The sequence below is a fragment of the Pleurodeles waltl genome, chromosome 11, assembly GCF_031143425.1.
Source record: "Pleurodeles waltl isolate 20211129_DDA chromosome 11, aPleWal1.hap1.20221129, whole genome shotgun sequence".
In the NCBI taxonomy this organism is placed as follows: domain Eukaryota; kingdom Metazoa; phylum Chordata; class Amphibia; order Caudata; family Salamandridae; genus Pleurodeles; species Pleurodeles waltl.
The window spans coordinates 716646342-716655788 of NC_090450.1; positions in this window are offsets into that span (position 1 = coordinate 716646342).

The window sequence follows — 9447 nt, forward strand, 5'->3', positions numbered from 1 at the left end:
AGTCTTCTGGCTACTTTGTTGCAGTTTTGCAGGCGTCCTGGAGCAGTCAGCAGTCGATCCTTGGCAGAAGTCGAAGAGAGAAGTGCAGAGGAACCCTGATGAATTATTGCAAGTCGTAATCCGAGGAAAAGCCTACTGGAGAGACCATAAATATCCCTCAGAGGAGGATTGGCCACCTAGTCAGGTATGCACCTATCAGGAAGAGTCTCTGACGTCACCTGCTGGCACTGGCCACTCAGAGGACTCCAGAGTGCCCCCACACCTCTGGAAACAAGACGGCAGAGGTCTGAGACACACTGGAAGAGCTCTGGGTACCACCCCTGGGGTAGTGATGGACAGGAGAGTGGTCATTCCCCTTTCCTTTATCCAATTGCACACCAGAGCAGGGACTGGGGGTTCCCTAAACCAATGTAGACTGGCTTATGCAAGGAGGGCACCATCTGTGCCCTTCAAAGCATTTCCAGAGGCTGGGAGAGGCTACCCCTCCCCAGCCTTTAACACCTATTTCCAAAGAGAGAGGGTGTAACACCCTGCTCTCAGAGGAAATGCTTTGTTCTGCCTTCCTGGGACTGGGCTACCCAGACCCCAGGAGGGCAGAACCCTGTCTGTGGGGTGGCAGCAACTGTAGCTGCAGAGAAAACCCCAGAGAGCTGGTTTGGCAGTACTGGGGGTCCATAGTGGAGCCCCCAGGATGCATGGAATTGGATCCCCAATACCAGATTTGGAATGGGGGGCAATTCCATGATCTTAGACATGTTACATGGCCATATTCGGAGTTACCATTGTGAAGCTACATATAGGCGTTGACCTATATGTAGTACACGCGTGTAATGGTGTCCCCGCACTCACAAAGTCTGGGGAAATGGTCCTGAACTATGTGGGGGCACCTTTGATAGTGCAAGGGTGCCCTCACACTTATTAACTTTGCACCTAACCTTCAGCAAGTGAAGGTTAGACATATAGGTGACTTAAGTGTTACTTAAGTGCAGTGAAAATGGCTGTGAAATAATATGTGTGTTATTTCACGCAGGCTGCAATGGCAGTCCTGTGTAAAGGTTTGTCTGAGCTCCCTATGAGTGGCAAAAGAAATTCTGCAGCCCATATGGATCTCCTGGAACCCCAATACCCTGGGTACCTAGGCACCATATACTAGGGACTTATAAGGGGGGTCCAGTATGCCAATTAAAATTGGTAAATGAAGTCACTGGCCTACAGTGACAAATTTAAAAGCAGAGAGAGCATGAACACTGAGGTTCTGGTTAGCAGAGCCTCAGTGACACAGATAGGCATTACACAGGCATACACATTAGGCCACCATCTATGAGCACTGGAGTCCTGGCTAGCAGGATCCCAGTGAGACAGGCAAAATACACTGACATACAGGTTTCTCTCTATGAGCACTGGCGTCCTGGCTAGCTGGACCTCAGTGACACAGTAAAAACACACTGACACACACTCACTAACAGGCCAAAAATGGGGATAACCATGCCGGGCAACTGGGTGGGGAGCAACAGGGAGGGTAGTGCTGGTAAGGGGGGGGTGGCGGGGAAGGATGGTGCTGGGCTGGTCCCAGATGGGTCCGCCACCGCCAGGGAGCTTCCATCGGAGAACGAATCCATAGATGATGCAGATGATCCTGTCTCCCCTGTAGCACTCTCTTCGCCCTCTGACCCACTGGTCCCTTCGGCTTCGCTGGTGTCAGCCTCCTGGGTCCTGTGGACTGCTGCTTCCTCACTTGCCAGTGCCCCTTCTCCTTCACCTGATGATGCTGATGCACACAAAGACAGAGGAGGAGAAGGAGGGAGAGAGGGAGAGAGAGAAAAAAAGGATGGAAAAGGATCAATACCTACCAACCGTTAACACAGATCAACATGTTCATCTCACCAATTACCTAATGGCATGCCATACCATTACAATGACAGTGCATTTCAGAAAATACACACTGTGAATTGCAAGATGCTCTGCTCATAATCCAGCTATTGTGAGATCATCTTGACATTGTGAATTGGCAGGGTTAAACACTGAATAGCAGCATTGTGATTGCCAGGGCGATGTCATGCCTGATATTTAAACAATAGGGTTAGACTCCAGGGACCTCCCAGGGGACTTATCACATCTACTACCATACCATAGTTGGAAAGGCTAGAACAATGAATGATAGCTGCTACAATCGATTTTGCTGTTTAATTTGCACACATAGAGTCACATGTAGCAGAATGCTATGGTTGTTTCCCTACTCATATCCTACACTCTTAGGGCAACATATGTCAGCATAGTAAGGAGTCATGTTCTGAATACTGTCCCATTTAGGCCATCCATGTTGAGGACCGCTGATGCCACCCCCACAATCTGACCATCGCAGCTACTGTGCAAGATAGAGATATCTTCAGTCAAAGTGGGAGACACATACTGATGTGAAAGCACTTACACCTCAGGTACATTGATGCAGGTGGAAGAAGCTGGTCTGATCCAATGCGTACGGTGTCCACACTCAGCTACCATCAAAATTGTCCATTGTATATACACTGACAGCAGTGTATAGCCACACATGACCGATTTGTTGCCTGAGAGGGTGGCTGATACTCATTGTGGATGTCCATCGACCACTGATCACATGCACATCTGCCCACATGTATCCCACCCTATCCCAAACAAGGCCTATCATGTGGGAGCCTGTACTCACCCCCTTGTAGCTGACGTGCTGTCCTCAAGCACTCACCTACCTCAGGGTAGGCCACCGTCACAATGCAGGCAATTCGGTGGGTCAGGGTCCGACGGGCACCCCTACCTCATTGGCAGGACGTCCCCATCTTAGCCTTTGTGGTCTTCCAGGCCCAGCGTTGCAGGTTTTCCCACCGCTTTCTGCAGTGAGTGCTCTGCCACCTATGGACCCCAAGGGTCTGCACTTGCTTGGCGATGGCACGCCATATCCCCTTCTTCTGATGGGCGCTGACCTACATTGGTAACAAAGACAGAAGGAAAAAGTCATGTAGGTGGGCAACATATCGGAAGCAGCATGCATCCACTCCCTGTGCGACGGGGAAACGCCTTACAGCCTCACACACCCCTATCACACAGTCCAATTGAATTGGGCTCACCTGCTCCTCTGGTGCCCCATACAACTGTCAATATAGGGGTAGGACCCCACCCACAAGCTTCTCCAACTCCTCCTGGGTGAAGGCTGGGTCCCTATCAGCTTCCTGTTGGTGTTTCAGGTGCAATAGTTGTACATGCAGGTATTGCACTGTGATGTGGACAGATCTGCTTTTCATGTGGATGCGTAAGTGTATTGTGGGAGTTGTAGTGATGGTGTTTGGCAGTGCTATCCATGCAGTGGGCAGGGACTGTCTGGCCATTGTGGCTGGGTGGTGGGGTGGCATGCAGGGGAGGGGCTTTAGGTGATGGTGTGGGAGGTGTGTAATGGAAGATAGGGTGACCTAGGGAGAGATAGGGTGGTGGGGTAGCATGCTGGTGGGCCGAATCAGTGCTAGGGGTGTGTGAGTACGTTACCAGTGTCCAGTCCTCCAGGTATTTCAGTCAGGCCCTCAGAATGCAGGATGTTCAAGACCTTCTCCGCCCACAATGCGAACTCTGGGGGAGGAGCTTGGGACCCACCACCAGTCCCCATCACTGCAATTTGGTGCCTGGATGCCATGGTACGCACCTTCCCCCATAGGTCGTTCCACCTCTTCCGGATGTCCTCCCTTGTGCATGGATGGTTACCAACTGAGTTGACCCTGTCAACGATTCTCTGCCGTTTCATGGTTATAGATGTTTGCTGGACCTGTGCTCTGAGCAGTTGTGGCTCTACCCTGACGATTTCATCAACCATGACCCCTAACTCATTTCATGTGAAGCCTGGGTGTTTCTGATGGAACATGGTGGTTGTGTTGTGAGTGGGGGTGAGTGTAGTGTGCAAGGGTGCAGTGTAGGGTGTTTGGTGGGTGTTGGGTTGTGTGTGCTGGTTGTTTGTGGTGTTTGTGTGCTGTGACAATGTGTGTATTGTGTCAACTGTGCAGTTGTGTGGTGTGTGCTGAGTGTTGTGTGTGATTGTGCATATGGAATACAAGTGCAGTGTCTCTGGTTTGTATGGTCTTCGCTGTCTGTGTATTTTGTTTCGGTTGCAAAGGGTTGTGGGTTGTGTGATGGTGTGTTTTATAGTGGTGTGTCTAATGTGTGTATGTGTGTCAGGTGTGGGGTATTCGATTTGTCCAGTGTGATGCTGTGTTCTGGTAGTGGTGTGTTTTTGGCCACGGCCGTTCACACCACCAATGGTTTTCCACCGTGCAATGACTGCTGTGCTGAATTGTGGGTCGTAATATGGAGGCCAGTATTTGTTCGGCATGACGGTGGGACCACCTCTATCTTGCCCTCGGTCGTCCTGGCGGTATCGGATTTGTGGCTGCTTTTGGGCAAAATGTTTTGTGGACTCTTAGTACGGCAGGCAGGATACTGCCAACACTGGTGGTCTTTTGGTGTCCACAACCGCAGTGGTCTTGCTGAAACACCGTCAAACTCGTAATGAGGGCCTTAGTTTTCCAACAAACTGTTAGTTTAATTTTATGACTGTGATATGCTAGATATCTAATTGAACATGTGGACTTTCAGCCCCACCTTCAGATTGGTCTTGCAAATTTTCATAAATGTTCCTTCCTTCTATGCATTGTTTGTGCAATAATATGTGCTGTTTATGTAATAGGGAAAACAGTTCTCCTCCAATGGCAATAAGGTCCGATTCAAATAGCTGTACATAATGCTTTCACGGAACAGTGGGGGTTGAGACATACCAGCTGCAACTATTATGGAAGGAGGAACAACAATGTAGTGTAGAAATTCCCTTTGAGAGAAGCATTGGATCAAAGAAAATAGGAAGAAAGTAAAAAGAGAGAAAAATCATTGTTTCACAGTGTTCCAAAAATTCAAAATAAAATCTACTATAGTTGTACTATGGAGAAGCACAAATATTGTATGTGAAATCGTACTTTAAAATGATTTATTAATGACAGCAGATGGTGTCTTCACAGAAGCTTAACAATTAGCAGGTCTTTGGCTCAATATTTGACAAGAAATTCCTCTGCAGCGCTTAGAATTAACAGGTGTGCTCACAATGGCATGGAAAGATGAGGGCACGAGAGGAATCCAGGGGTAAAAGTAAAGCTTTCTGTCAGAAGAGTCCAAAACCTTGCTCAGTGTACTGTCAGGGGTGGGAGAAGAGCCTTGCAGCTCAGTAGTGCCGAAAGATGGCAAATGGTGCAAGAGAAGGATACATGTTGAAGAGTTCATGCGTCTCACCTCAGAGTCAAAGAGGGGGTGCCTCGTCACTTTGTGGGTTTATATTGCTCAGAAAACAGCTTTGCTGATAACACATTCGTAGTTGGAGAAGGTTCAAAGAAAGAACAATAACAGGATCCTTAAGGGGTGAAGACTACCATATAACAACTCTGTGGCACTATAAACAGGAGCGCTTCACAATGAGGATCACAACACTATCAGAAGCAATATGAATTCTCATCTTGCAATGCAATGCTAATGGTGCAGAAGCACCAGGGTGTGATGTGATAGCTGTCTCCAGTAAGGCTAAATTATTGCCAGTAATGTGATTGAAGTCTCCAGTTTCGTCAAATTAGAAGGTGAATTTTAATAGATCAATAACCGTCAGCTAATATCTTTCAGAGCTTTCCTGTTACAGCCAACAAGAGATGAACATTCTATGGGGGAGACTAAAGGAGGTGGGGGACAGGAGTAGGAATGTACCCTGCATAATACCTAACTGACGGGGAAAGAAGAAGAGTAAAACAAAGGTAAAATATGTCACATACAATACAACAGAAGATAGAACATTTGCTTCTAAACAGACGACCATTTTTTCCAGAGTTACAATTGTGTTTTAAATGTATCACAACATTTGGCAAATTTGCTCTAGTGTATCTAGTTCTGGGAAAATACAAACAGTCCAAAATATAAGACGTTTTCAGACAATTATGAATATTTATGGTCGAGTCTCATAATTTTCAGCTGGGCTTGGCGTTTTAGAAATTGGGACCATGGTTCAAACATACCATCTGGAAACAAAACAGAGGGAGAGCTTGAGAAACAAATCAGGGGGATTTATTTTTCCAGTTGACTTGCACTGAAGTGTGTTTCTAGTCTATTTGAGATGACTAATTTCTCGGCCAAGTGCTTGTGTTTGTTTCACAAGGTCTGTCGATGAGGCAGCTGATCTTGAAGGTGATGGAGGCAGCTGATCTTGAAGGTGATGCAGGCTTCGGGAGAGAATCATTAATGTTCTCTCAGTGCCAAGCCAATGTGGATGAATTTCTTAAAGCCCTTGGTAAGACAAACTGCAGCTTGTAGAATGCCGTTTGAGGATGCCAATGTAGAGCCAAGGAGGCTGCTGTTTACAGCATAGCCTCCATCTAAGTGGGCAAGGGCCTGTGTTTGCACTGTTGACCTGAAGTTGGTCTCTGGTAGAAAGAGTTTTAACTTTTTAAAGAGGGAGGGCTGGTATCACGCATTCTTTGTTTTCCTAGTGATGGGTTCCTTGAAAAGACGGGGAGGGGCTGTGAAGCTAGCAAGGATCATTTTTACTTACCTGGCTTCAACCTACATTTTTTGCCACATTTTATGTTTCTGAATGTCATTCACTAACAATATTCTGAGTTAGGGTTATGTGTCATCTACATATATATAGATGCTGATGTTGCCAGTGCATAAGTCCCCAGGGATTCTGTGTAGAGGTTGACAATGATAGGGAAGAGGAAACAGCCCTCTGGGAACCTGCAGGAGACAACGATTTCTTGGAGCTTGCAGTTCCCACATAGACAAGCTGGTGGTGGTTGGTGCGTAAGAGACGAACAATTGTAGGCTTATGTTGGCAAAATCTATGGATATTTCCAGGGTTGATCAATGCTTGACTGACTGTGTTTAAGTCAAATGAGAGGGAGAGCTGGATCAAGAGGAACAGGTAAATATAGTTCTTGAGAGAAGTGAGCTATTGCCTGCATGCGGGGTAGCTGTGTCTATGCTGCAGCATGATGTTAAGTCCTCTTTGTAGCATCTAAGAGCGTGTATCTGATGTGCTGATCCTGTAGTTGGATGGCAGTGGTTTTCTGAAATATTTATCCAGTGAAAGGAAGGTGAGTGATAGGTCAGTAGTTGGTGAGATTACCTAGGTGAGGGACATCAATAAGGAAGTCTATGACAGAGCAGTTGATCCGTTTTTCTCTTTTTGGTTGGCCGTAATATATAGGTGTGATTTGGAGGATGGAGAAGGGGATGTTACAGTGGTCTGTCCAGTCATTCATGTCGGGGTCATGGGTGTTGCCTTTGGAGTGGGTAGGTTTGACAATGTGCTTCTGTATGTTCAGAGTTTTAAGGAGTGTGTTGAGAGATTGTTCCGTAGTCTTTGTGTGAGAGTTGATGAGGAGGTTTTTGTCTTTGAGAAAAAGCAGATGGGATTGTCAAATGGAATCAAGTGATGTGGAGGATCTATATTTCTTAGATAAAATTCTTGTTGGATCGCATGGGTCTTTTGAACAGAAGGAGTTTGTGCATGATAATGAAAGAAGGAAATGGCACATGAGGAGCTTAGGTCTTGCTTGGTCGGTGGAAGTGCATGAAAACTAGTGGATGATGGGGATCACTCCTCCTGTCTTATGTGTTTTGGATGCACTGTCATGCCGGGTTGAGGACATCAAGGATGTGTGTGGTGGTAGGTGCAAATCATGTTTCTGTGATAAAGAGTGCATTTAGTTTGTGCTGGGTGATTCTGTAGCAATGTCAGGTGCAAGGATGATTCTAGAGTTTGCATTGATGAACATGAGTTGGAGGGTTTGTACTCTATTTGTACTATGTATATGGTAATGAGTGGAATATTGATGAGGCTTTCAGATTTTGAGTGGTAGTAATATGCATGTTTACTGAGTCTCGGTATGAGCTTATTAAAGTTATATGTTGCCACAACAGACTTAAACCCACATTCTTTTTCGACTTGAAAAACAAGTTTGTAATATACATTGTTGGACCTGGCCCTTTATGCAGGGTTATCCCCAAACATTATGCCTTATTCCTCCTATTGGTTTCTGACCTGTTTTGTTGGCTTTAGGACTCTGGGCACTTAACCACTGCTAACCAGTGCTAAAGTGCATATGTTCCCTGTCTAAATTGTATTGATGATTGGTTTAGCCATGATTGGTATATATGATGTACTAGAAGGTCCCTAGTAAAGTGCAAAATGTGTGCCCTGGGCCTGTAAATCAAATGTTACTAGTGGGCCTGCAGCCCTGTAAACATGTCTCAGACCTGCCTCTGCAGTGTCTGTGTGTGCAGTTGTAAACTGCATTTCGACCTAGCAAGTGCACCCACTTGCCAGACTCAATTGTACTACATGCAAGTCACTAAGGTAGGCCCAAGGCAGCCCCATGGGCAGGGTCAGTGTATTTAAAAGTCAGGACATGTACTGGTGTGTTTTACATGTCCTGATAGTGACATACTGCTAAATTTGATTTTCACTACTGCAAGGCCTATCTCCTCCATAGGGTAACATAGGGATTGCCTTGAAATACCTTTTAAGTGTAAGTTCCCATTGTGAGCAGATAGAGATGTGGAGTTTGGGGTCTCTGAACTCACAATTTAAAAATACATTTTTTGGTGAAGTTGGTTTTTGAATTGTAAGTTTGAAAATGGCACTTTTAGAAAGCCATTGTGTGCCTTTGCCTGTCTCCTGAACACACGTTTGGGTCAGGATGACAGTTGGGCTGTTTGTGCATTCACTGTAAATAGTCAAACAAAGGGAGCTGCGGTGTGCCCTGCATATCCTGATGGCCTATCACCAGGCTGATGGGTCTTCCTGAGCTAGAGTGGTGGGAGGAGCTGACACTTGCACCTGAATAGGGTTGTGCCTGCCCTCACACAAAACAGTCTCCAACCCCCTGGATTGTGTCTGGGGCCAGGGCAGGGAAAGGCAGGGTCTTGTGCGCTACAAAGACTTCTCTTTGAAGTTTGCCTACTTCAAAGACAGAAATGGGTGTAAGTACGGGGCCCCACATAAGCAGAACACTTCTGGACTGAGGACATTTTGCCAGGAAGAAGATCTGGATGCTATAGGAGGGGCTCCCACTCTTCATGCTGCTTTGTTGTGCTGGTCTACTGCTTGCTGCATCTGTCCTGGGAGTGAAAGGTCTCGACTTTGCTTCCTACATCCTGCTTTCCAAGGTTTTCCAACAGCTTGAACTGAGCTTGCCTCCTGTTAAGAAGCCATCAAAGACTTCCCCTGCCAGCACCTGGGCTCTCTTGCAGAGAGTCCTGACTTGCCAAGTGGTGCCAAATCCAGTTCCTGGGTCCTTGTAAGTGAGCTCTGGTGCAACCAAGAAGAAACCAAGCACATGGACTCCAGAGCGACTTCGGAACCAGTGCAGCTGTCCGACTCTGCGCCGCTGCCTGCACTGG